Source organism: Mirounga angustirostris, unplaced genomic scaffold (genome assembly GCF_029215605.1).
Source record: "Mirounga angustirostris isolate CCGP_5_RB_7025 unplaced genomic scaffold, mMirAng1.0.hap1 SCAF_8, whole genome shotgun sequence".
Taxonomy (NCBI): domain Eukaryota; kingdom Metazoa; phylum Chordata; class Mammalia; order Carnivora; family Phocidae; genus Mirounga; species Mirounga angustirostris.
The window spans coordinates 21,694,130-21,720,333 of NW_026991716.1; the positions used below are offsets into that span (position 1 = coordinate 21,694,130).

The 26,204-nt window shown below is 47.8% G+C and overlaps 1 protein-coding gene across 2 annotated transcripts in view; it reads right to left on the reverse strand.

The window, feature by feature from the left end:
- Positions 1-26,204, reverse strand: part of FARS2 (phenylalanyl-tRNA synthetase 2, mitochondrial) — a 617,893-nt gene that overhangs the window by 30,299 nt on the left and 561,390 nt on the right. The gene's annotated exons all lie outside the window — the stretch shown is intronic.

A 26,204-nucleotide genomic window follows, 5' to 3' on the forward strand; every position in this document is an offset into this window, starting at 1 on the left:
TGGTTTTCATGCACCAATGTAGATTCATCAATTGTAACAAAGGTCCCGCTCTGGTGGGGATGTTGATGATGGGGAAGTCTGTGCGTGTGTGGGGGTGGGGGGTGTACAGGGAATCTGTACTTTCCTCTCAACTTTGCTGTGAACCTAAAACTGCTCTAAAAAATAAAGCCTATTTAAAAGAACAAAAAGAAAAGGCTGGGTTCTGCAGGAAATTGCTCCAAGTTTCCTGAAATCCTTTCTCTCCCACTTCTTTGAAACACAATGGCACTTAGCAGCTACCAGCTTCCTAGCCCACCTCCCAGCCCCCGGTTATGGAGATGACCGTGGTCTGCGATCTGCGCGCTCTGACTCAGTCATCCGACCTGATGTCTGAATCCCTGGCCGGGTGCCCCCTCTGGTCGGACTGTGAAGGCCTCCTGAAGTCTCTACTCCCTGTCCTGCTGGAGCTGCTCCCCAGGAAGCAAGGCGACCCCTTGGCATCCGTAAGTCGGTGCCTGGGGCTTCGCTGTGTCTCTCTGCTCTGCGGGGACGCTTGGGTCTCCAGCTTTCCCCAGTGGTCAGCTTCCTCTGGGCTTCTCCCCCTATAGCTTCTGCCTCTCATTTACCTCTTTTGACAATGCCCCTGCCTCCATCTTCTGGAAAGAGCCTTGTAAAATCTGCACCCATCCCGGATTCCCCTGGGGTCAGTAGGGATGTCTTCAGGTGACAGACCCTCTACTTCCGTGGCCTTGGGAGGGACTGCATGTGGGCTGGCTGGTCGGTGTTTACTCCCCTGGGATTTGACTATTCAGAGTTTAAATTTGATTCTCTGTCAGTGTAATTTTTTATGTGTTCTTTCTTTTTAATATATTTTTATATACTCATATATCATGCTTACATATTTGTATATATTCTTTCTTTTCCCCTGAAGTCTAAGGTATATGCTTAGCCCTGTCTATCCTAGGATGGCATTCTCCTTTCTACCACGATTCTTACTGATTCTTCTTCTAAGACCAAAAATTAATTCAGATAGTACTTCCCCTTATTGCTTCTTTTTGTTTTTCATTTCATGGCCAATTCAAAATTTATTTGAAAAAACTGAAATATTTAAGATGGACACGTCTATAGGATAATTGATGAACCTCTGTGCATCTGCCATCTGATTAGGGAAATAAAACGATACCCATACATTTGAAACTCTCGGAATACCAGTCCCTGGCTACATATCGTACCTGCTCACAAACAGGAGCACACGACCATGAAGTCAGACCTTACCATCACCACGCTTTTCTTTACACTGTTACTACATATGTGTGCATCCCTACCTGTTACACAGGATTGTTTTTTTTCATGTTTTACATTTATTGTAAATGCATCTCCATACATGTATCCTTTTTTTTTTTATTATATTCGGTTAGCCAGCATATAGTATGTCATTAGTTTTTGATGTAGTGTTCAATGATTCATTAGTTTCATATAACACCCGGTGCTCATCACCACACGTGCCCTCCTTAATACCCATCACCTGATTACCCTCTGTAACCCTCAGTTGTTTTCCCGGAGTCCAGAGTCTCTCATAGTTTGTCTCTGATTTCTTCCCATTCAGTGTTCCCTCCCTTCCCCTGTGGTCCTGCGAGCTATTGCTTATGTTCCACATATGAGTAAAACCATATGATAATTGTCCTTCTCCGCTTGACTTATTTCGCTCAGCATAATCCCCTCCAGTTCCATCCATGTCAATGCAAATGGTGGGTATTCATTTTTTCTGTTGGCTGAGTAATAATCCATTGTATATATGAACCACATCTTCTTTATCCACTCATCTATTGAAGGACATCTTGGCTCCTTCCACAGTTTGGCTATTGTGGACACTGCTGTTATGAACATTGGGGTGCATGTGCCCCTTCTTTTCACTACATCTGTATCTTTGGGGTAAATACCTAGTAGTGCAATTGCTGGATCATACGGTAGCTCTATCTTCAACTTTTTGAGGAACCTCTATACTGTTTTCCAGAGTGGTTGCACCAGCTCGCATTCCCACCAACAGTGTAAGAGGCTTCCCCTTTCTCCACATCCTCGCCATCACTTGTTGTTTCCTGTCTTGTTAATTTTTGCCATTCTGACTGGTGTAAGGTGGTATCTCATTGTGGTTTTGATTTGTATTTCCCTGATACATGTATTCTTATGCAGCTTGCTTTTCCTACACAACATTACATTTTTAGCTTCATGAATGTTAACATACAGAACAATGGCTCATGCATTTCCACTGCTGCATAGTACTTCCTTATATGAATATATCACAATTCATGTATCCATTGTTCTAGTGATGAACATTTTAAATGACTCCAGGTTTTTTTTGTTTCTTTTTTGTTTTTTAATTCAAAGACTGCTGCTATGAAGATTCTAGAACAAGTCTTCTCTCACATTTCGATGAGATGCATTATCTTCACAGGTTTTTTTTCATGTTAAATCATCTTTGGATTTTGGTAACTTGGCTACAATGTGTTTTTATTTTTATAAATCACTGGGTTTGGTTTGAAACTTTAACATGGATGCCTGTGGTCACAGGTGACAGGTGGCTGTTCCCAGTGTCAGGATAATCCTTGAAAAGCCTGGCGTAATTTGGGGGTGGGGGAAGAGTATAACCAACTCCTTCCTGGCTGTTCCAACCATACCGCCCATTGTGCACCCCTCCTCCTCAGAGACATGCTGCACCCCTGGCTCCGGGCCCTTCGATGTCGTTTGGGCACATACTAACACAGTGGCTGCTATATCAGAGGCCCCCCTCCTCCCAGCTGGGTCCATTGCCAGGCAGCATGTCTGCCACTCCTCCTGTCCCCTAACTGAGTCTCTGCCATCCGCTCCAAGAGTCAAAATCCCACCCGGTGTCCACGCTCACCCCGCCATCCCCAGGGCGGCTGGGGAAAGTGTCCCCTACACAGCCAGGTGCTCCTTGGCAGGTAGACGTTGCTAATACTGGATGACTCACTCGATTTGTGGGAGGGACACTGATCCCATCTTATTGAGAGACAGTGGAACATGTGGATGAGAAGTACATCTTCTTCACAGGGACATAATAAGGCTTTGCAAGGAGGCTAATGTGGAGTCTGTTTTGAGGTCCTGGGGGAGGGCGAGGGAGAGGGGAGTGGTCTTCCAGGGTCCGCCTCTTCTACTCTCCCCACTTGGAGCAAACCAGCAGCTGCTGAGCGTAATGCTGTAGGGGAAGCAGGGGCTTGGGGGCAGGGTCTACCACCAGAGTCACCCACTTCTGGCTTTTTTATTTTGTAGGAAACCCTAATTACTTGGGGAAAGGGAATTCAGAGCACCTTGAAGAAATCTAAAGGAAGAAAGAATCACCCAGGCTTAAACGAAATGCCCCTGTCCCTTCTGCTACCCGCAAACCCAGGCACGCCTCTCAGAAAGGAGAATAGACCCCAGAAAGGAAAAGAGCCACAGGGGGCGTCTAGCCTGATGGGCCCCCAGGCCGACGCACGGGGTCCCTCTGCCCCTGGCATGGCCCAGGACCAGCAGCAGCCGGATGCTGTCCGCGTGTGTCAGCAGCACCTGGGCGTGCGGACCCCTGAGTGCCAGATAGACACCCCCTGGCCAATCAGCACTTTGTTAAACCCCAGAGCCGGGGAGGGGAGAAACGCTGGGAACAAGCCCAGTTATACTTTCTATCTGCCTGAGAGGAGGTTCAGAATTGGACATGCATTATAGAAATGTGGAGAAATATGTATTTTTGCCTGCTGGGTCTGTGGGCTACGAGTCACACTTGCCACACCTCGTTAAGGGGTGACTCTTGCTGTGTCCGTGTGTTGTTAGCCCCAAGCTGCAACTCAGGCTGCTGCTGGTTTGTGGCTACAAGCTGCAGCTAATGCACCTGGGAAGAAGCTGCAGCTCCCTGGATTCCTAGCTTGCAAACTCACACCCAAGCACTGGCGGTGACCCACCTAGTGAGCCAGCTCTCAGGCTCGGCGAGGCCAGCTTTTCAGGCTGTGAGAAGCCAGTGGGGACATGGAAAATCCAGCGGGGAGCAGGGGGGTGGAGGCTTTAGAGCCTTCCGTGAGCAGCTGGGAGCAATATGTTCTCAGGCCCTGAGAACCCCCACAATAACGGGTCTGGCAGCGATGGGGTCTTGCCGGGGATCAGGCGTGTGAGTTTGAGACCCCTTGTTTCCTAGTTTCTCCATGACCATAATAGTCATCCTATTATGCCTCAGTGCATCTCCCATCGGGGCCCCCGTGAGCTTGTGTGGCAGAGACATTTGACACTCCACAGGCTGTATGTAATTAGACGCAATGGAACACGCTGGTGGTTCTATTTTATTAAAGAAAAATGGAAATAAATTCACCTCAGAGAAAAGATCAAACCATGAAGTCATACGGTAAAGGGAATGGACCAGAAGGTTCTCTGCGTTGTGCTTGGTGCTGGTTCTTCGGGTGAACTGTTAAATTGTCTTTTAAAAGTCATTTTCTTTTTTCTCTCTTTTTTGAACTAATTCTATCCAACCATCCAGCCCAGACTCAGAACTGTTAACCTGTTAAAGAGGGGACATGTGGAGGTCGCCTTGGTAACTAGCACCTGTGTGGGTTGGAGCTCCTGCCCCCGGAGGATCCAAGCAGAGCGCGTCTGAATTGCTCTTGCCGCTCAGCTCTTTCCATCTTTGCCTAGAGGCATCAAGAAAGGTTTAGAAAGATGAGCACCAAACACACCCGTGTTCAGAGGACCATCTCTGCCTGGTGACACAGCTCCTGCTTCTCCCTCGGGTTTTCAAATTTGCTCATTAGTGTGGGTTGCAAATCTGCCTTTTTTTCCTACGTTATCCTCAAGTCTCTGTTTAGATCATCAGAATTTTTTTTTTTTTGGTATAAAATAGTACACTTTGACCCAGAATCTGGCTAAATGAACTAATCCACAAGATAGAAAAGGCTTGTATGTCTGAAGATGTTCACTGCGGCATTTTTTATACTGGTGACAAATAGCAACTTACATATAAATAGTAGGAGGGGGATTATGTAACTTGTAGTATATAGGAGAAATACACAATTTTGCAGTCAACTTATTATAACTGGCAACAGAGAAAAACACATCTCACAATCCTAAACTTTAAAAGAATACAATGTTATACATGTAGTAGGTAAAAAAAAAAAAAAAATACAGGCACAGGACAGAGGACTAGAAGGGAATGCATAGAAGAGTATTTGTCATTGTCTTAGGTGGGTGGCTTTAAGCATGGAATGAATAAAATGAATAGCATCCTTAACTTCTCCAAATATAAACCAATATCATAGTTGTTATTATTATTATTATTATTATTATTATTATTATTATTATTATTTTGAGAGAGAGAGACCATGTGTGCACTTGAGCGGGAGGTTGGGGAGGAGAGGGAGAGGGAAAGAGAGAATCCTGGAGCCTGAAGCGGGGCTCAATCTCATGGCCAAAATCGAGAATCTAACGCTTAACCTACTGAGCCACCCAGGCACCCAATATCATAGTTATTTTAAAAGGTCTCTTACCAGTTTTTTTTCTAACTAAACCAGTTAGGTATGGGGCCAAGTGAGTCAAGGAGGTTTAAAGGTTGAACTTTTTCAAATTTGCAGGATCTCTTTTCACCTGAGCAATAAATCTGCTCTTCTTATCCCTGTTTTGTTTGTTTCTTTAGGTAAAATGCTTATTTTTCTTATCTAGTTGTTTTATTTAATGCTGTCTCTTATGCAATCTTTGGATCTCTAGGGAACTATTTTCCAATTGACCCTCTTATCCTTGTTGCATCAATCATGGTTCCTGTCTCCCCACTGCAGTCTCAAAACCATTGTGTGTTAGGACAGAAAGGATGTTAGAGTCCCTCTCCCTAGCATTTCTCAAACTGGGATCAGTTGCAGGTGGGGAGATACAGGGCTTTGTTTTCATTTCTTCAATTTACTTTGGGTTGATCACTGTATAATAACTATAAGCATAAAGCATTTATATTTAGTTTTATAATTACACATATTTAAGTGTTGTTACAATAGAAATATTTTTAATCAACACTAGGGGAGCATGAGAATTTTCTTTATAAGGGGCCAGTCCTTATTAAGACTTCACCTGTCTTCAAGTGATAAAGACCCTGGGTGCAAGGAAGGAGAATAACTGGGTCCTGCTCCCTCTGGAGTGGGGAGACTAGACCCTGTGCAGTGTGCTTAACTATCCCATGTAGGGTTTAGAAGTTCCAGCTGGGACTGGCCCATCAGACTTTACATCACAGATCTGAGAGCTCAGTGAGGGTTGTGGCTTCCCAATATCATCTTTAGAATGATGATCAAATTTCCATAACCAGCCTAGACCTCTCCTCCGACCTCAAGATTTACACACTTGACATCTCTTCTTGGATATCTTAAACTTGATACAGCAAAAACAGAACCCCTAGTCCTTCCCACTGACAAGGACCCCCTCCTTGACCAAACTGTAGTCAGGCTCCTCTGAACCTTCTTCTCAACTTCCTTGGCCTTGGCCTGTTGTTCTTGGTTTGTGACTCCAGAATAGCAAGAAGCCTGCCAAACCATTTAGCCAGAATTCCCCCACCCTTGACACCTGATCAAGGTCCTCTTGGTAATTTTCCACAAGCTGACCCCTGCCTATTGGCTGTAAATTGCTGCTACCCTGTTGTATTGGAGTTGAATTTTTTTCTTTTTTTTAAATTATGTTATGTTAATCACCATACATTACATCATTAGTCCTTGATGCAGTGTTCCATGATTCATTGTTTGCATATAACACCCAGTGCTCCACGCAGAACGTGCCCTCTTTAATACCTATCACCAGGCTAACCCATCCCCCTACCCCCCTCCCCTCTAGAACCCTTAGTTTGTTTTTCAGAGTCCATAGTTTATCACGGTTCGTCTCCCCCTCCAATTTCCCCCCTTCATTCTTCCCCTCCTATCTTCTTCTTTTTTTTTTAAACATATAATGTAGTATTTGTTTCAGAGATACAAGTCTGTGATTCAACAGTCTTACACAATTCACAGCGCTCACCATAGCACATACCCTCCCCAATGTCTATCACCCAGTGACACCATCCCTCCCACCCCCACCACTCCAGCAACCCTCAGTTTTGGAGTTGAATTTAACCTCTCTCCACTATTGCAATACTCTTGAATAAAGACTTCCTCACCTGTTTAAGTCTGTTCAATGTAGTTTATCTTGGGCACCTCCCATACACCCCAAATGAGTGCACTTTCAGTTTTCTCCACCAGTCCCCCAGGTGCTAGAGCCATGAAACCCAGGTGCCATCCCTGATGCCACCCCTCCCCCTGTTCTATGCATCCCAGCAATCCATCTGGAATGCCTTCTCCCTCCCTCTCTCCCCACACTAGTCCCAGTCACCATGATCTCTAGCCTATGTGACTACAACCTCCGGCTGGTCTCCCACTTCCACTTTGGCCCCTTCCAAAGGGGCAAGAGTGAAATTCTTATAGGATAAATGAGATCATGACACTCTCCTGCTCAGACCTTCTAAGGGCTTCCCATTTCCCTGAGGTTAGAATCCAGACTCCTCACCTGACTACAAAGCCCTGGGAGATTGGCCTTAGCCCTTCTCTTCAGCCTCATGTCATTGTTACAGACTTATGTGTCTGTTTATCTATCTTTATGTTTCCTTCCCACTAAAATGTAAGCACCATGAGGGTAGGATCATGTCATTCTTGTTTGCTTTCATCTTTACATACCTATGACTATGACTGGCATGTGAATACTCTCAACCACAATTTGTTAAATGACTTAATTTAACCTTGTATTGAAATTGACTTTCAGACCTAAATGTGACACAGGAAACCGTCAAAATCCTAGAGGAGAAAGCAGGCAGCAATCTTTTGGACCTCAGCTGCAGCATATTCTTACTAGACACAACTCCAGAGGCAAGGGAAACAAAAGCAAAAATGAACTATTGGGACTTCATCAAGATAAAAAGCTTCTGCACAGAGAAGGAAACAAGCAACAAAACTAAACGGCAGTCTATGGAATGGGAAAAGATATTTGCAAATGACATATCTGATGAAGGGCTAGTATCCAAAATCTATAATGAATTTATCAAACTCAACACCCAAAAAACAAGCAATCCAGTTAAAAAATGGGCAGAAGACACGAATAGACACTTTTCCAAAGAAGACATCTAGATGGTTAACAGACACATGAAAAGATGCTCAACATCACTCATCTCAAGGAAATATAAATCAAAACCATGATGAGATACCACCTCACACTTGTCACAATGGCTAAAATTAGCAACACAAGAAACAACAGGTATTGGTGAGGATGTGAAGAAAAAGGAACCTTCTTGCACTGTTGGTGGGAATGCAAACTGGTGCAGCCACTCTGGAAAACAGTATGGAGGTTCCTCAAAAAGTTGAAAATAGAACTACCCTAAGATCCAGCAATTATATTACTAGGTATTTACCCAAAGGATACAAAAATACAGATCTGAAGGGGCATATGCACCCTGATGTTTATAGCAGCATTATCAACAATAGACAAACTACGGAGAGAGCCCAAATGTCCATCAACTGATGAATGGATAAAGAAGATGTGGTATATATACACAATGGAATATCACTCAGCCATCAAAAAGAATGAAATCTTGCCATTTACAATGACATGGATGGAGCTAGAGTGGATTAAGCTAAGCGAAATACGCTAGAGAAAGACATATACCATATAATTTCACTTGTATGTGGAATTTAAGAAAGAAAACAGATGAACATATGGGAAGGGGGGAAAAAAGGAGAGAGGGAAACAAGCCATAAGAGGGTTGTGGGGGATGTGGGTGGGAATGGGCTAGATGGGTGGTGGTTATTGAGGGCACTGGTTGTGATGAGCACTGGGTGTTGTATGTAAGTGATGAATCACTGAATTCTACTCCAGAAACCAATATTGCATTGCATGTGAACTAAAATTTAAAGAATAATAAAAAAAGAAATTAACTTTCAAATAAGCCCTCAGTCACCTGTTCCACATGACCCCATGTACAAAGCAAAGAGCCTAGTCTTCCTGGTGGGTTCCAGGGTCTTGTCTGCTCCAGGCAGCTCCTGTATGTCCACCTCAACACAGCCAAATACAGGCTGGTTGGGAGCAGAGAAACACGTATCTTTTATGTTAGCTTGCAAGTAGGACTGAATGTCCTTACATTCTGTGTCACAAAGTGGGAGGGTCAAATGACATTGACATTGTAGGCCGTGGGCAGATGAACGTGCTCCATAGCCCACTGTAACCATGAGTTCTGAGAAGTTGAAATGCACCCAGGGAGATATTTGGGAAATCTGAAACCTCTTTAGTCCAACAGCAGAGAATGTTTATATTTTATTTCCCTTGAAAAAAGTCACTAGGAATAAAATTAAGCATAAAAGGGTTTTTTTTTTTTCCTCCAGCTTATAGCTAAAAGGCTTTTTAGTTGGGCAATAGATTCTTGCTGAAAGTGGTTGTTTTATGTATGTCTGGTCTCTGGGATCCCCTGCTCAGTCTTGCTTAGCATCCCACACCGGAAGTGGGGAGAGAGATCCTCAGGAAACTCTCATGGCTTCAAAGCATGGCCTCACCCTCCTCGAGTTAAACAGTTTCTGAATGTGATTACATTAGGCTTAGTAAACAGATGACAGGACAGATGGGACAAGGGCTGAGTGAAGTCCTGAATAAGCGAGAGGGACAGCAGGCTTTCTTGGGAGACGTGTGTGCACCGGTCTACACAACTGGTGGGGGTGTGGGCACCAACATACATGGGGGGCAGACAGGGCGGTGGGAGCTTGAAGAGCTCTCTTCTGGTTGCTTTTATGTTCCAAGTGAACTGGGAACTGAGGTTAGCTCCTGAGTGTATGTAGGAGGAAGGGAGTGGTGGGGGCTCCAGGAGAGAGAAGGTGTGGATTGTTTGTCGAGAACCGGGAGAAGTGTGCTGACCGACAACATGTAGGAGCATCTAACAGTTCTGAGGGGCCACTGAGGTTTGTGGTCATGAATTTAGAGTGACGCCTGTCTGTGTTGGTTGGCCTTTTCCTCCAGGAACAGAAAGTCCTGTGGGCATGAGTGCAGAGTAGGTGGAGAGACCCAAACAACCAGGGGAGTGGTTTTGGCAGGCAAGTGTGACGAAGACGGGAAGGGCGACTGAGTTATATATTTGCCTGGGACTGATTAAAATGATGGAATATGGGGTCTTTTCATCACAAGTTCTTTTATTTTTAAGATTTTATTTATTTATTTGATGCAGAGAGAGAAAGCACAAGCAGGGGGAGTAGCGGAGGCAGAGGGAAAGCAGGCTCCCCACTTGAGCAGGGAGCCCGATGCGGGGCTCCATCCCAGGACCCTGGGATCATGACCTGAGCGGAAGGCAGACGCTTAACCGACTGAGCCACCCGGGCGCCCCATCACAAGTTCTTTTGTGCCATTGGATTAGTTACCAGATCCATAATTGCTAATGTTTTTAATTAGAAAAAAAGAATAAAGTAGATATTGGTCAGATTAAGAATGAGCCAGTCTAGGGAGATCCATACTGAGGTGATCTCAAGTCCAGCCTCCACATCTGTCAGGTGCTGCTCCCATCTCTCTCCTCCTTGGGGTAAGGTATGACCAGGACACGGGGATTGAGCAGTCCACTCTAGAATCTCCTGGGCCTCTGAATGGGTTTCTTGTCAGAGTGCGCCTGGCTCGCTAGGGCCCCCACTCTCCTTAAGATCAAGTCCATTCCTCACTCCTTGTGAGGTAAAGTATGTGTCAGTACACCAAAGGCAGGAGACTGAGGAGACTGTCTATCGGTAATGGGCTGAATTGTGTCTCCCCCCACCCCCAAATTCATATGAGTCCTAACCTCCAGTACCTCAGCTGACCATATTCGGAGATAGGGTCTTTAAAGAGGTAACTAAGGTTAAAAGAGGTCACTGGGATGGGCCCTAAAGCAATCTGGCTGGTGTCCTCATAAGAAGTGGGGGATCAGGACACAGACCACACAGCAGGAAGACTGTGTGAGGACCCAGGGAGAAGGTGGCATCTACAAGCCAAGGATGGAGGCCACAGAAGGAACCAATCCCACTGACACCCTGATCTTGGGCTTCCGGCCTCCAGAACTGTGAGAGAAAATATTTTGGTATTTAAGCCACTCAGCCTATCGTACTCTGTCATAGCAGCCTGAGAAAACCAATATACCATCCAAACTAGGCAGACTGTTTTCTAGAATATTACTAAACTATGTCAAATATTTTAAAACTGTTTTATAAAATACAAGCTGAAATGTTTCAGCAATGCTTCCTCCTTTGCACATTTAGGTGTAAGTGAATTTCTGGTCGATGTATTCATAGGTTTAAGCATAAGGTATCTGGTTTATTTCGTATGTGTTTAGTTTTGCCTAACTGAATTCTTTTGCGATTTATATTAAGTCTCCAAATGACCTCTTCATGTAATGTTAAGGAAAGATTCAATAATTTCATCAGATAAGTAAATAAGTAAATCAGATGAAACCCAAATGAAATCGAAAGTCATCATGTTGGGGTCAAGTTTGTTCTGTTTAGAGTGATAGTACACATTATAGAATGAGGCAAAAACAAGATGTATTCTTAATTGTGTGTGTGTGTATGTGTGTGTGTGCATACTGATGTATAAACTCTGGACAGAACATTAAAAAAAAACCCCAACTATGGGAAGGTGCTAGAGAGTGGATATGAACGGCAGAAACTGGAAGGGCACTAGCTCTGGGTAGAATGGGTGCTTGTCTGGCTCTCACCTGGACACTCCCTGGTCAGCAGGTGGACCAGATGGAGCTGAGGCAGAAAACTCAGTCTTACTGCCTTGAGGAGTCAGAGCTGGGAGAGGGGCTGCCTGCAGGGCTGTAAAACAAATGGGGAAATGCCAGATAGGAGAGAGCCAGTGAGGGGAGCCTAACATCTGGATATAAACTGCCCCAGGGTCCATGGCTGGCCTCTGACTGCGCAGGCCTGGGAGAGAGTCCAGGGAACCTGGGAGGAGGAAGCTGTGGAGTGCTGAGGGGAGGGCCCATAAAAGAAGATGCAGGATGGTACAGCTGCTATGGAAAAAAAGTACGGAGGTTCCTCAAAAAATTCAAAATAGAACTACCATGTGATCCAGTAGTTGCACTACTGGGTATTTACCCAAAGAATATGAAAACCCTAATTTGAATTGATATATGCATCCCCATGTTTATTGCAGCATTATCTACCATAACCAAATTATGGAAACAGCCCAAGTGTCTACTAATAGATGAATGGATAAAGAAGATGTGTATCTGGTATACACACACTTACACACACACACACGATGGAATGTTACTTAGTCATAGAAAAGAATGAAATCTTGCCATTTGCAAGGACATGGATGGAACTAGAGAGTATAATGCTAAGTGAAATAAGTCAGAGAAAGACAAATGCCATACGATTTCACTCATACCTGGAATTTAAAAAACAAAACAGATGAACAAAGGGGGAAAAAAAAGAGACAAACCAAGAAACAGACTCTTCACTCTAGAGAACAAACAGATGGTTACCAGAGGGGAGGTGGTGGGAGGGATAGGTGGAATGGGAGAAGGGGATTAAGAGGACCCTTCCCATGATGAGCCCTGAGTGATGTATGAAAGTGTTGAATCACTGTATTGTACACATGAAACTAATATACACTGTATGCTAACTATATTGGAATTAAAATTTAAAAAAAAGAAGAACATGTAGGAAATGTCAAAAGGTTGAACTCTTGGGGGAGCATTTTCTCTGACCACGGTGGCATTAATCTAGAAACCAACACTTTGAAAATCCCCAGATAGCTTCGATGGACATTAGTAGCACAACTGATGAATTGTGAATATGGACTGAGGATTAGGCAATAATATTTATCCGTGTAGAATTTCTAGGTTTGGACAATTATACTGTCATTATATAAAAGATTGTCCCTGTTCTTGAGAAATATCTACTGGGGTATTTGCAGCCAGATGGAGCAGTGTCGGGGAGGGAGAATGATAAAGCCAATCAACATAAACAAGTGGTGAACCTGAGTAAAGGTATAAGGGAGTTCCTTGCACTATTTTTGCAACTTCTCTGGAAGTTTAAAATTACATCAAATAGAAAAACACTTAAAAACCTAACTCTGATCTTACCTGTCTCTTTTGCTTCCAATTGCTTCTTGAAAAGTTTGTATTAGAAATTTGAGGCAAGATTTTCCATTGCATGTGTTGAATCTCCCCCACCCGAGTGGGGAACGAAAAGGTTGGGACTGTGCCCGAACAGCAGGTACCCAGCATCTGGTCGCCCTCAGCTGGCCCCACTCCCAGGCACGGTCTCACTGTTAGGTGGCTTTTAAGTGGTCGGGCCCCTGTGTTAAACCACAAAGTGAATCACAGAAAGCCAGCGGCAAAGATTAGTGTCCACTAGATAAATGACCAGCAGCTATTGTCATCTTGTTCAAAGGGTAGAAACCTCTAGACAGGAAAGGTGAAGAACAATTGTCTCTGAATAATGAATTTGTGAGTGGTGGGGTGGTAGAGAGTGTTCAGAAAAGGATGAAGAGGGAAGGGAAAGGTCACCTTACGCCGCAAACCTTTTGAAGAGCAGTATTTGCTTTGTGACCTGCTTCTCTCCTGGTCTCTCACATCCCCCCACACCCCAGGCTCTTTCTCTCTGCTCTCTGTTGCCTCTGAAGTAGACATGAGCTCCGTGCACTCGTCCTTCTAACAACCTCTCACCTGCCTTCCCGCGTCTGGGACAATGGCTCCCTTTCGTGTCTTGATGGAGCTGATTCCCACGAGACAAGGTAAAGATGCCAGAGACTACAGGCCCCAGGCTGCCTTGCACTCCACGAGGGCCATGACTCTGCACCCCCAATCTGATGCACCAGCCTGGAGTCTCGGGGACCTGAGGTCAGAGTGGCTGCAGAGACAGAGACCCTGGGCAGCAGGGCAAGGGGCAGTGTCTGTGTGGCTGTGGTGGTGGTGTCCTCATGGTGAGGGTAGAGGTGTGGCTCCCAGCCACTCTGTGATTCACCCAGCACCTTCCCCCCCCCCGCCCCCCGCGCCACCCCCCCTCCGCCACCACACCTCTGCATGGACTTTTTTCTTATCCTGGTAAAATATGCACAATATAAAATTTAGCACCCAAATCATTTTCAGTTGCACAATTCAGAGGCATCAAGCACTGTTGTGCAACCATCACCACCATCTAGTTCTAGAATTTATCACCTCACATGGAAACCCCACGCCCATTAAGCAATGACTTTCCACTCCTCCCCTGTCCACACTCCAGCCCTTGGCAACTGCTAATTTGCATTCGGCCTCTAAGGATCTGTCTATTCTGGAGGCGTCATATGAATGGACTCATTACGTGGTCTTTGTGCCTGGCTTCTGTCACTAAGCACAGTATTTTCAAGGTTCACCCGTGTTCTAGCATGTTATTGGAACTTCATTCCCTTTTATGGCTGAAGAATATTCCATTGTGTGGATGGACTACAGTTTGCTCATCCATTCACCCACTGATGGATGTTTGGGTTGTTTCCAACTTTTGGCTATTTGGGAACAGAGCTGTTGTGAATAGTCTTGTAAAAGTGTTTGTTTGAACACCTGTGCTTGGTTCTTTGGGGTATGTACTGAGGAGTAGAATTGCTAGGTCATATGGTAATTCTATGTTTAACTTACAGAGGAGCAGTCCCACTTCTTTTCTTAGCTTCTTTTTAACACACTTTTTTTTCAGCTTGATATGAGCAGAGTTTGTTTCTGTTGCTTGTGACTAAGATCCCTGACTAATGCCTCATTCCCATCTTACTGATGGGAAAACTGAGGCTCAGGGAGATTGAGTGGTCTGTCCAAGGCTCCTGGCTGGTAGGGGCTCGATCCAGGCCACAAACCCTTTAACAGTGTAGTGGCAGGACTCTGGGACAGTGACATTCCCTCTGTGTCTTACTTCCTGTATCATGCGGTGCAGTGGTTCCCAAGAGGGGTCCCCGGAGGCCAGGGTCCCCACGATTCAGTGGTGGGGGTCCAGGAGCTGTTTTGAATATTTCACAAAGCTTAATGGAAAACCTCCACGTTCCCACAGTGAGGCTATTCAGGCTATCTAAAATGTCAAGTTTCTTTGCTTTTGGCAGGAATTAAATCAACCCAGGGTGGTAATAAGGGTTATCTCCTGCTGATCAGAGTCTCCGGCTGGCAGCTATGTCTATCTTTGATTAATTTAAAAAATGGGAAAATGAATAAATTATTACTTGATAAATGCAGTTGTTTGGTAGATGAAAATCTCTTAAAACATGGGGTCCTTAGGGAAAAAAAGTCACAAATGAGTTTCTTGGTGGTTAAAAAAAAAAAATCCATCAAAGCATTGGCCTGGCAGGAAAGTGCCCTAGGCCAGGCCTGGAGCTCTGCATCTGGCCTCCATTCTGCCACTGACAGCCAGGCCTCGTGGAAGTGACAGTGCCCATGAGGTCCTCAGTTTCCTCCTTTCTACCATGAGAGGTGGTACCTCGGTTCTGACCCTGACGAAGGAATGAGGCAATGAAGAGAGAATTCATTTCTTCTAGATGCCACAGCACAGTCTGGCCTCCCAGAGGAGCCAGACCCAAAGCCTGGCCTCCCCCAGGATCTCAGCATGGTCAGAGCCAAGAGATCCTGTGCTGAGAAAACCTGAAGGAAAAGGACACTCCCGCCTCTCTCCAGACCGCTCCCCTGCCGTGTCGTCCATGTCTGTGATGATGCCGCCCTTCTCCTGTCATTCTCAGCTCATCCGGTCAGCCCCAGGTCTTTATCTCTCATTTCCATCTCGCCTCTCTCTCAACCCTCTCCACCCCTCAGCCGTCTCCCATAGGGATCATTGCCCAGCTCCTCCTGGCTTTCCCTTCCTGCTTCCCTGGCCACCTTCCCAGATTATGGGTATGTTCTCCTGCCCTTGGCTGGCAGCCATGATACCTGCCCTCTCCAGTGCGTCTCTCACCATCCTTAACACCAGGGCCCCACCACCAGGAGCCACATGCAGTCCCCCTGCCTGGGCCTGGCTGCTCCCTGCCTCCAAGACTTTGGGGCAACCACAATTGCTATCTTGACATTTAATTTAAGAAAGCACCCGAGGGGGCGCCTGGGTGGCTCAGTTGGTTAAGCGACTGCCTTCAGCTCAGGTCATGATCCCAGGGTCCTGGGATCGAGTCCCGCATCGGGCTCCCTGCTCGGCGGGGAGCCTGCTTCTCCCTCTCCCACTCCCCCTGCTTGTGTTCCTGCTCTCACTGTCTCTGTCTCTGTCAAATAAATAAATAAAATCTTTAAAAAAAAAAAAAGAAAGAAAGCACCCGAGGGCTTAGCAGTTTAATTTCTGGTGATACACACCGTCCCTGACCGCAAATACAGGAAGCCCCCATGAATCAGAACACCGGTTTCTGTGGGATTTTGAACCAGTCCCTCCATTGTCTAGGTAGTGAATACTCTCATTGCTGGAAAGATTATTTGCCATCTGCCTAACCATGAGTTAAGGACATAAATAAATGAACATTTGTAAAGAGTTTAGGAACACTAGAAGAAAAGGCATGGGCCGTGAGTTAAACACACTTCATAAAGAGTCAGCTCTGGAGGGCCATCTTTCATGTTGTGAACACCAGTGTCCGTGACTGATTAATCCACAAATGGATGTTGGCCATCCTAGCGGGTGGAAAGGTCTTGGGGGTGAGCTCTGTGGGAAGTGCGCGGAGGTCTCAGTTGGAGTGGCCTTAGCATCTAGCACAACCAGCCTGAGCTCCACAGTCTCACCCTGCCTGGCCTGGCCTCTAAACACACTCTGTTCAGAGTCTGGACCCCAAGTTTCAGCTTAACTAGTCCCCTGGCCTGCGACAAGTTGCCCCTCCCCCTGTTTTTTTTTTTTTTAAGATTTTATTTATTTGCGAGAGAGAGAATGAGAGACAGAGAGCATGAGAAGGAGGAGGGTCAGAGGGAGAAGCAGACTCCCCGCTGAGCAGGGAGCCCGATGTGGGACTCGATCCCGGGACTCCAGGATCATGACCTGAGCCGAAGGCAGTCGCTTAACCAACTGAGCCACCCAGGCGCCCCCCTCCCCCTGTTTTTCACCACACTCCATTTTTAAGGCTGCTCAGCAAAGAGGCAGCAAAATACAGGAGAGATCTAGAAGTGTCCCTGGGCCTGGCATCCAGAGAAATGGGTTCCATTCTAGTTCCTGTGGTTTCTGGTTGCCAAGTAGCTGAATGACATTGGGCCAGTCTGGGAGACACTGTTGGTTTCCTATAAAATAACATTCCCTGCTCCCCTTACTTTCTCTGATAGAGACTTTTTCCTACAATAGAGGCTGGAAATGCTAGATACTTCCTTTCCCAGTTGTCTTGATGTTGGAGTATGGGCATGTGAACCAATCCTGGCCAATGAGACTTGAGAGAAAGCAAAGAAATATGTTCCCTATGATAAAAAGAAATTTGTTTGATATGAAATGATATGAAAAAGAAATTTCTATGATAAAAAGAAATGCCGTTTTCATTCCTGCTTTTGGAGGCTGTATGGAGATATGTTGGTTGATGCTCTTGCAGCCCTATTGCAACCATGAGGGGAAGACATCATCCTAACAGTGCAGTTGGCAGAACACAAAGATGAGAAGAGCCTGGGGTCTCAGTAACAGCATCAGACTGCTGAATCAGCTGTGTCCTGCAGGCTTCTCGTTCTCTGAGATAATCGTGTAAGCCAGTCTAGATTGGGTATTCTGATTTCAATGGAAATTGAAATCACCCAGATAATACAGCAAGTCATTTGACTTCTCTGGGCCTCAGCAATTCATCTCTATAATGGGGCCACTGGACAAATGATTGCTAAAGTTCCCTTGGGTCCAGACCTTTTGGGACACCTCCAAGTGCCACATTTTCTCCAGAAACTTCCCAGACCTCACAATCCCTCCAGTTGGGATTGCAGTCTTCTCTGAATCCACAACCAGATTTCCTTTCTTTCTTCATTGTCTGTTCACCAGCTCCAACGCTAGCTGGTTTCCCATGCACTGTGTCACTTAATCCTTATAACAGTCTAGCATCCCATCCCGCAGCTGTGGCTCCATGAGGTTAAGAGGCATTGTGCTCAAGGACCTCACATTTCAACGTGCATCTGCCTGATTCCGAAGCCCAAGTTCCTGACTTTGGTGAACTGCCTGCGTTATCTTCCTTATCGTAAGAATGTGCTTTAGGCAACCCTACTAAACAGTATATTTCAAGCCCTGAGCCCCACACAGCATAAGCTCCAGGAATGAACAGATTGTCCTGGTCTGAGTGGAGTCACCAGTGAACGCCATTCACAGCCTGCCAGAGGGGTTGGCCCAGAAAAGGCAGGTACCCTGGGGTGCTTGGGCCCCGACTGGAACAGCACAGAGTGACCGCTTCAGAACCAGCCAGCTGCGCGGTGTGAAGCAGGGAGGCCAGCGCTGCTCAGCCCCCTCTCCTCTGGGGTCCTGTTGGTTGCTCGTCGGTACAGGGACGGAGAAGCTCAGTGAGCTATTAAGAGGCCCTGCTGCCTGTGCCCAGCCTGGACGTGGAGCTGATTAATGCGCAGTGACAGGAGAATTAGTGGCTGCCCTTGCCAGGGAGCAGTGATTTGCCAGGCACCGTTTCCCTCATCAAAGGGGGTGAGCAGGTGAGCCGAGGCCAATGTACCTCCCTCTGGCAGGGGCCGCAGTTTCAGCCCTCCATCATCCAGGGCTGAATTCATCCAGGCCAGAGCCGCCTTCTCTAGGTGGCCTGGGCAGGGGGGCAGTTGGATGGGGGACAGAGGAAGAGGGGAGGTGGGAGGGGCAGAAAGAAAAAGAAGGAAGAGAAGCTGGGATGGAGGGAGTTCCATCCAGCCACCTGAAGCGAAGGCTCTGCGGGGAAGGGCAAATGAAACCGGATGAGAGATGGTACTTGGGATCCCTTGAACTCCCTTGAAACAGGCAGGACTCCCTCTGCCCAGGCAGACGTAGGGAAGGGGCCACTGGCTGGGGCCACGTGGAAGTGGCCGCCCGGAAGCATGCCCAGCCATCTGCAACCTGGACGGTGAGTCAGATCCTCAGTCAGAGTCTGCTGCTCCCTTCGCAATGTGGGGCAGATTCTCGGAGGATGCAGAAGACTCACCTAGCATGTGAAGGGCATTTGAAACTTGTTCTTCCTCTTGAAGGCCTGTCTCCACCTAAAGACAGCACAGCCCCCAGATTCCTAGCTCCCTCCCCAGGCAGAGTCGGGGGGCCAACTGTGAGGTGACCCTCCTCACAGCTCCAGAGACCAGAAGTCCAAATTCAAGGTGTTGCAAGGCCATGTTGCCTCCGTAGTCATCCCTTGCCGGTTTCTGGTGGCTTGGTGGCCATCTTTGGGTTCCTTGGCTCGGGTCTACATAACTCCAATCTCTGCCTCTATTGTCACATGTTGCGTGGTGTTCTCCCTGGGTGTCTCTGTCCTCAGGTGGCCATCTTCCTACAGGGACACCAGGCCTCCTGGTTGAGGGCCCGCTCTATCCCAGTAAATGACTTTATCTTAAACGAATTCTATTGCCAATGACCCTGTCTCCAAATAAGGTCACACTCTGCAGTAACTGGGGGGGTTAGGGCTTCAACATCGCCTTTTTGGGTAGATACAATGCAACTCATAACAGCGGCCGTCAAGGATCTGAGAGGTGGAATTTTCTTCCTCGTTCCCTTTGCAGCCTGGTTAAGCCCTGACGATGAGCAGTTCAACCTTCCCCGCTCTGAAAGGAGCTCAAAGCTCTAGCCCAAAGCTTCTGGAGATCTAGCACACACACCGATCATCTGGGATCTTGTTAAATGCGGATTCTGATTTGGCAGGTCTGGGGCAGGGGCCTGGGACCCTGCATTCCTAACCGGCTCCTGGGCGACGCTCATGGTTCAGGGGGCCCCACGTGACCAAGTAAGGAGCTGGCCCCCTGAGGCTTCCTCAGGAGGTCAAGGGCTGCCCCTCCTGCCCTGGGGAGGGGCGGAAGGCTGCAAGGTCCATAGGCACGAGAAAACAGCAGCCCTGTTCCGGATGCCTGGTCCAGTCGGCCCCCGGGCCTTGTGCTGGAGCTGCGGGCGGGACTCTGGGTGGCCAGATCCCGGGGAAGGAGCGGAGGACCGAGCACTGCCAGCTCTGGAGAAGGCACAGCACTTCTGCCCGTTTCCACATTAGCCCGAACTCAGTAAGATCCCTCCTTTTATTTCTCTCGGGAGATACTTGAAGGATGCAATCGCTGGGTCATACGGTAAATACATATTTACAACATTTTATTACTATTAGATGTCAACGTTCTTAACATTAAAAAAAAATAACAATTTGATTGAAATAGAATTCACATGCCATAAAAGTCACCCTTCCGAAGCATACACTGCGGTGGATTTTAGTACGTCCACATAGTTAAGCAATCATCACCACCACCTAATTCCAGAACAGTTTCCCAACATGGGCTTAGGAAAAATATTAATATAGCTGTAATAGCTCACTGTGCTAAAAACTAAGAGCTTCCATGCCTTAGCTCATTTAACCCCCATCACGTTCCCATGAGTATGATTAGTATTCCCATTTGTAAAATGGGGAAACTGAGTCAGGAGGCTCAGGAACTCCTCAGGGTCACCCAGCTACTCAGTGGCAGAGCCACATTTCACCTCTGCTGCCTGAGGCGGGGGGCTTTACCCCTCAGCAAGGCCTTCGGCTCCTCCCAGGTCGTGACCCCCAGGGTGAGGGGGCTTGGGGGCTGTGGTTAGGCCTGGTGGCCTGAGGGCAGGAGGGAGAGTGTCACTGGAGTCGGATTTCTCAACCGGGCCTCGCTCTGAGCCTCCCCCAGGTGGGAGACAGATATTCTGTGGATCCGGAAGCCACGGGCCAGCTGCCTGGCTTCCCTGTGACCCTGGGTGATTCCCACTGATGGAAGATGGACCCGGGACGTGCTTTGTTATAAGCTCCATGCCCAGGGGTGCAGCGTGGCTCATGTCATGGAGCTGCTCCAGCCCCAAGGACTTTGGGGAGCAGCTACATGGCTAAACCAGAGGCTCTACCAGCAGCCCTCGGGTCCCCTCCTTTCCCTCTGCTCTGTACCACTGAGTCCGCCGGCCAGTCCCCTGCGTGCACCCCCCGCTCCGAGGACAGCAGCGAGGGCCCCATCATTTCTCACCTGCGTCCTGTGCGGGACTGGGCTTGCACCCTTGCTCCTCCACCTTCGCCCGGTCTCCCCTGCAGAGCTAGCTGCCCACCCAGGTGCACCATGGACTCGGGTGATCTTGCCCCCAGAGTCCTTCTAGAACCTTCTCTGCCCAACTCTTCCAGAATCTGAGGCTTTCTCTGCTTCTGAGCTGTAGCATTCATTTGGTCGTGAGATGCAGCACGAAAATTTGTCTTTTTGTTATTGTACATCCATAATTTACATACAGCAAAAGGCATAGATCTTCAAGTGGATGGTTTGATGAGTTTTGACAAATGCATTTGTCCGCGTTACTGCCCTCCTCTCAAGATATAGAACATTTCCATCACCTAAAAATGCCCTGTGTGCTCCTTTCAGTCAATCACTTCCCAGACCCAGGCAACCTCTGATCTATCTGCGTTTGCCACTGTAGATTAGTTCTGTCCGCTCCATAACTTCAGAAACGCGTTTCCTGACCAGCTGAAAGGGCTGAGCAACTTTTCATCTTCTTGGCCATTTATAAATCTTCTCTGTTCAAGTCTTTGCCCATTTTGTTCAAAGGGTTTTTTTTTTTTTTAATTATTATTGAATTGTAGGAAATGTTTGTGTGTTCTGGGTCTAAGTCCTTTGTGAAACATAGGTTGTAAATATTTTCTCCCAATCTATGGTTTGCCTCTTCATTTTCTTAATGATGCGTTTCAAAGAGGAAGTTTTACATCGTGAAAAGGTCCAATTTGTCATTTTTTTCTTTACTAATTCCTTCTGTGTCCTTTCTAAGAAATCTTTGCCTATTCAAGGTCACAGAGATAGTCCCTTATGTTTTCTTCCTAAAGCCTTACAAGTTCTGGATTTCATATTTAGGTCTATGCTCCATCTCAAATTACTTTTTGTGTTCAGTGTGAAGTAAAGAGAAGTGTGAAGTGTGAAGAAAAGGAGATTCTTTTCTTTTTTTCTTATGCGGATAACCAGCTATTATTGTTGAAAAGACTTCCCTTTCTCCATGGAGTTGCTGGGGCACCCTAGTTATTTCTTATTACTAATAAAGTATAGATGACTTCAAATAATTCACTCTTGATAGGTTAGAAGATGTTAAAAATAGACTCTCAAGTTCCCTTTATAAAATGTCAAGCGCACACACTTGCATTCTGAGATCCTTTCTTGGCCAGGGAAGACGAGGTGCCGCCGTCTCGCCAGTTAGCCACGATCTTTGCGCAGCCCCGGGGGCACCTGAGTCCTGCGCCGGGCCCGCCAGGAGCTCGGGGTGTGGCAGGGATCCTGGGCTGGGAAGTGCTGCTTTAGAGAGAAAATCAGAAAATGATTTTCTTCCTGGATCCATCCTTGTCGTGTAACCCATCTCGAGTGCCTTCCTTGATTTCTGCTGTTAACTCAGTGTGGCCTGGCATCCCCTCCATCGTTTGATTCACGAGAACGCCAAGCCCTCTGTAAGGCTTGTATGCACCATAGGGAAACACACACACACACACACACACACACACTGGCCTTCATTTTGAGAGAGAAGGCTACGGAGGGCACTCCCCTTTTTACAGCTGTGGCTGCAGAGGGTAATGTGCTGTCTCAGTGTTCTTTTCGGGGCCTGGCAGACGCACGGCCTGGTGTAAGGGTCGTGCGCTTTCGTCTTATGCAAACGTGGCCTTAAATTCCAGCTCTATTACCCACTGACTAGAGGACTCTGGTGCTGGCCTTGGGCTTGATGTTTCCAACTTCTTAGTAGACAGACCGTTGTCATGAGGCTAACAGGAAATACTTAGGAGTTTTACACCTGATTTTCTTACTGCTTGCTGAGCCATTCATTTCATACTCAGTCTGCAGGAAGAAGGGTAGGGATTGTCACCTCCATTTTAGCGCGGAGGAAAACAAGTCTTAGGGATGCTAGGTGACCCGTCTGGGGCACCCCTGCGCTGCTCTCCTCCTGGGAACATCCTCAGGGCTCAGGGATGGGAGAGAAAAAGTACCAGAGCAGGGCGGTCGCGTCAACCTCACAGGAAATCTGCCTCGAACCCCCACCTTTGAATAGGGCGCGGGCTTTTTGGTTGCCGTTGACTGCTTTTAGAGCAATATGGCATTTCTGGGTATAGAAGCCACCCAGAAATCCCCGAGCCAATGCGACCTTGAGGTCGGAAATAACCACATTATCTCCTGTCAGGCTGCCCCACCGCCCCACCCCGGTGCCAGGACTCCCTCCTGGGAGCATGGATTGTTCTTGCAGGGTCCTAGACTGTTCAGTTTTGGGTTCTCCCCTGTCACTCAGGAGCTGACCTTTTCGGCCCTGACAGTGACCTTGAATCTGACTTGCTGTCCAGAAGCAGCTATGGCTACAAGTGTGAATTCTACTGGAGGCTTCGAGCGTCAGGGGATCAAAAGGGGCTTCCAGCGGTTTTGACACAGATCCCGTAGCTGGTCCCAAGGGCCTACCTCCAGGGCCCTAGCACCTCACGGAGAGTTCCTGTGGCTTGTCTGTGCTGTTGTCACCGTCCTGAAGCTTGAAGCCCCTGCCGGCAACGTCTCCTCAACGGTGGCCCGTTGCCTCTGCCACGGTCCGGAGGGGATTCCCAGCCCTGACTAGCACTGTCCCAGGGCCTGGGCAGTTGCACAGGGAGGAGTGGGAGGCAGTGTTAGGGGCACGGGCCTGGGAGTCAGAAGGGCTTCCTCCAATGCTGGCTGTGCAACATCTCCCTGCACACAATTAATCTCGCCCTTGGAGATGAGATGGTAATGGCATGAGCCTCGGGGGCTTGTGAGGATGGAAGGAGAGGATGCGCATAAACTCCAGGAAGGCTGGACTTGGCCCCTCTTTCCCTGGCTCCATCTGTTGCACAGAACAGCGGCCCCGATCTAAATGGCTGAATGAAGGTGGAGCATCATGCCTGGAAGACCACAATGTCAGCCACGTCAACTCCACCGTCACGGTCACGTGCCCTCCCACTACCAGGAAAATACGCATCTGACCTGCAGATGGGGAGGGGCTCATGGCCCCAGCTAGTAGCCCGGAAGTGCTGTTTGAGTGATGGTGGTCAGTGGGGAGACTGGCGCACTCGTGGCCTGAGGACGGAGGACACGACGTGTCCGCTGGGGTGTCTCGGTAAGCAGAGTCAGCACGTGGGCATTTGGAGGCGGCCATGTATTCTTTCTTTATGAAAATAAAGTAAAAAAATAAAAGAGCCTCCAGTGGCAAAGGGTTTCCTTTCTCATTTCTTGTCTGCCAGACCACCAGCCAATGGCTGGGCACATTGGGCCAGTGTGGCGGTGGCTGGCTGATTACAGGAATGACAAGTTCCAGGGGACAGCGCAGGGGAATCGGGTCAGCAGGGGGTCACCCAGCAGGAAGACGGAAGAGCAGGGAGGGGACAAAGGGACGAGTGGCTGTGGAGCCCACAAGGCTCCACCCCCGAGGCTGCAGGTGGTCACAGAATTTATCACCATGACCTTCAGAGTAGCCAGAGCCTGCTGACCTCTGTCTGGCTGGCATCTCGAGAGTCCTGCTCACACGGATAGGTGATGCATGGGCTGGAAGGATACTTGGTGCTCAGCTCCAGGACATGGCTGCAACCGTAGCCTGAGCCTTCCTGACCCTTACGAGTGTCAAGACTTTCAGTGGGCCTTACACCTAAAGACATGCTCAAGATGTCGGATTCAGTGTGGTGTTGTGGAAAATGGCTCTGGAAAGCCTGCTTCTAGGCCTAGCTCTACAGTAATTAGCTGTGCCCTCGGGTAAGTCGTCTTGCCTCTCTGGACTCCAGTGTTCTCACATATAGATACTCATCTGGGGGGGATATGGCGCTCTCCAGGATCTTTTTTTTTTTAAGATTTATTTGAGAGAGAGAGAGAGAGCAGGGGTGGGGCAGAGGGAGAGGGAAAGAATCCCAAGCAGAATCCCCACTGAGCATGGAGCCCCACATGGGGCTCGATCCCACAACCCCGAGATCATGATCTGAGCTGAAACCAAGAGTCGAATGCCCAACTGACTGAGCCACCTTCTGTTAAGCGCCCCTCTCCAGAATCTGTTCGTGTTCTAATATTCCACAGTTCTACCTTTTGCCACCTGAATAATGGTCAGAGCAGGTATCATTTACTGCTGGCTCGTTAGGTTCCAGGTTCTATGCCAGGTACAGATCAGGAGATGTCTCCTTTGGTCCTCATGAGCACCCTCTGCGGTAGGTGTTATTATTATTCTTATTACACAAAGGAGGGAACGGAGCATCCCAGAGGCCCACGGTGCTGGTGCTGGTGTTAGTCACCACGCTCGACTTCATACAGAGCCAGTCTGCTCTTGAGCTGCAAAGTGCTATTCATCTTATGGATGAAATTGCTTTTCTTATTTCCTTTCTCGTTACGTATTCTCCTGTGGGAAGCACATGAAAAGTCAACAGCTGGATGCTCCCTGAGCCCTGGGGGACCAGTTTGGCGCAAGGGCAAGCCCACTAGAGTGGAGCCCACACGGCTGGAGTTCTCCGAATGAAACAGAGGCCCAAGGAGCAGGAGGGAGGCACAGATCCTACAACCAACCAATGTCTGCTTAGATGGAAGTTACTAATCTGGAGGCAGCAGGCTTGAGTGTGAGGCCGGCCACCTCCTGGGTGTCATTCCTGGTCAAGTCCTGTGGCTTCTTCAGGCCTCTGTGCCTCATTGGTAAACCTTAGATAACAGATACTGTGTATTGAGAGGAATGTTCAGAAAAGCACTCTGTGAGCCCTCCTGAATGTCACTCCTCCAGGCCTGAGTAGAGGGCTGGCACAAGCACAAGATCTGACAAATCTTTGCTCTGGTTGTGGCCCAGGTGGGGCACCATGATTTTCTGGGTATTACCCACCTAACTTGTTTTACTGGAGAATATTAATCAAAGCCTAACTCGTCTTGGGGATAAAAAGGACCTCTGGAAATGCAGCGCAAGGCCAGAGCAGAAGTGGTCTGCTAGCAAACGCTACTGAAGGAGACATTACGAATCATATTGTGCATTCCCACTCAGATCTATCCACTTAAGGAACCGCACCCGGGGGGCCCCAGGACCCTGGACAGCAGTGTGATTCCACACCTGGGTGCAGGAGTTGGGGCACGGCTTCCTTAATTCCCTGAAAATCCAAAGGAAAAGTAC